Source organism: Ursus maritimus, unplaced genomic scaffold (assembly GCF_017311325.1).
Source record: "Ursus maritimus isolate PB19 unplaced genomic scaffold, ASM1731132v1 scaffold_1, whole genome shotgun sequence".
Classification (NCBI taxonomy): Eukaryota; Metazoa; Chordata; class Mammalia; order Carnivora; family Ursidae; genus Ursus; species Ursus maritimus.
In genome coordinates this window covers 104,433,916-104,435,789 of record NW_024423343.1, presented here as the reverse complement: position 1 = coordinate 104,435,789, position 1,874 = coordinate 104,433,916, and the positions used below count along the sequence as shown (strand labels likewise).

The following is a 1,874-nucleotide window of genomic DNA, read 5'->3' as shown; positions in this document are numbered from 1 at the left end:
GATAGGGATTGTACTGAATCTGTAGATTACTTTTGGTGGTGTGGACATTTTAATAATATTAGTTCTTCCAATCCTTGAGCACTAAATATTTTTGCATTTATTTGTGTCTTCTTCAATTTCTGTCACCAATGTCATAGTTTTCAGTGTACAGATCTTTACTTCTTTGTCCAAATTTATTTCTAGGTATTTCTTTTATGCAATTCTAAGTGAGATTATTTTCTTAAATTTTCTTTCTGATAATTCATTACTAACATATAGAAATGCAACAAATCTTTCTATTAAGATTTTGTACCCTATAACTTTAATGAGTGCATTTATTAGTTGTAATAGTATTTGAGTGGAGTATATAGGGTTTCTATATATGATATCATGCCATCTGGAAATAATGATTTTTTTTTTATTTCTTCCTTTTCAATTTGGATGCCTTTTACTTTTTTTTCCCCTTGCCTAATTGCTCTGGCCAGGACTACCAATACTGTGTTGAATAAAACTGATGGGAATGGCCATCCTTGTCTTGTTTCTGATCTTAGAGGAAAATCTTTCAGCTTTTCACCAAAGAATATGATGTCATCTGTGGGTTTGTTATATATGGCTTTTATTACGTCGAGGCACATTTCTTCTACAACTGCTTAGTTGAGAGTTTTGATTGTTTTAATGTCAATAAAATCAACAATTTACATAAAATTAACAAATTCTTTGAAAGATATTAACTAGCAAAACTCATGAGGAATAAGGGATAACTTGAATTGTCCCAAATCTGCTAAAGAAACTAAATTTATACGTTGAAATTTTCAACGAAGTAAACTCCAAGCCCAAATGGGTTCACTACAAAATCTACTAAGCCTTAAAGGCATAAATAATTCTTCATCAATAAAAATCTTTCAAAAAAAAAAAAAAAAGGAGCGAAGACTTATTTGTTTCTATGACGTCAGCATAATTCTGATACAAAAACAAATAAACTACTTATCAAAATCAGATTCAAAGCACTCAAGAGCACAAATTCAAAAATTCTTAACAAAATTCATCCAGTTGAATACAACTATTTGTAAAAAGATAATACACCATCATTACCTAAGGCTTATATTGGAACTGCAAGACTGATTTAACATTCAAAAATCTACCACTATACTTCAAAATATTAACAAAACTTATCTCAACATATGCAGGAATGTCATTTGTCAAAATTCGACATCCATTCCTGATAAAAATATTTCAGCAAACTAAAAAAGAAGAAAATTTCTTCAACCAGATAAAGGGCTTTTATGAAAAACCTGTAAGCTAACATTATATAATGGAGGCATAAATGTTTCCTCTCACTACTTTAACTTAACCTAGTGCTGAACATTCTAGCCATTGTAGTAAGACAAAAATAAATAAATAAATAAATAAAATAAAAAAGAAAATAAATGGAATCTTCAGGTTCTATGGTGTAGTGGTTAGCACATCTGCCTTACACACAGAAGATCGTGGGTTCGATTCCCAGTGGAACCACAAAGTTACCTTTGGCTTCCATTCAAAAGAAAATAAGTGAAAAGCTTTCTTTTTTTTCTTTAAGATTTTATTTATTTATTCGACAGAGAGAGACACAGCCAGCAAGAGAGGGAACACAAGCAGGGGGAGTGGGAGAGGAAGAAGCAGGCTCATAGCAGAGGAGCCTGATGTGGGTCTCGATCCCATAACACCGGAATCACGCCCTGAGCTGAAGGCAGACACTTAACCGCTGTGCCACCCAGGCACCCCTAAGTGAAAGGTTTCAAACTGAAAACATATGACTGTCCTAGCTCATAAATAACATGATCATTTATGAGGAAAATCCTATGGAATTTACCAAAAAAAAAAAGTCCTACTAGAAAAAGTAACTGAGTTTTAGTTTG

General features: G+C 32.3%; 1 non-coding gene across 1 annotated transcript; it reads left to right on the top strand.

Annotated features, from left to right (window-relative positions):
* Nucleotides 1-1,418: 1,418 nt before the first annotated feature.
* On the top strand, nt 1,419-1,491 carry TRNAV-UAC. Its single transcript has one exon. It is a non-coding gene; the product is annotated as a tRNA-Val (tRNA).
* The last annotated feature ends 383 nt before the right edge of the window (nt 1,492-1,874 follow it).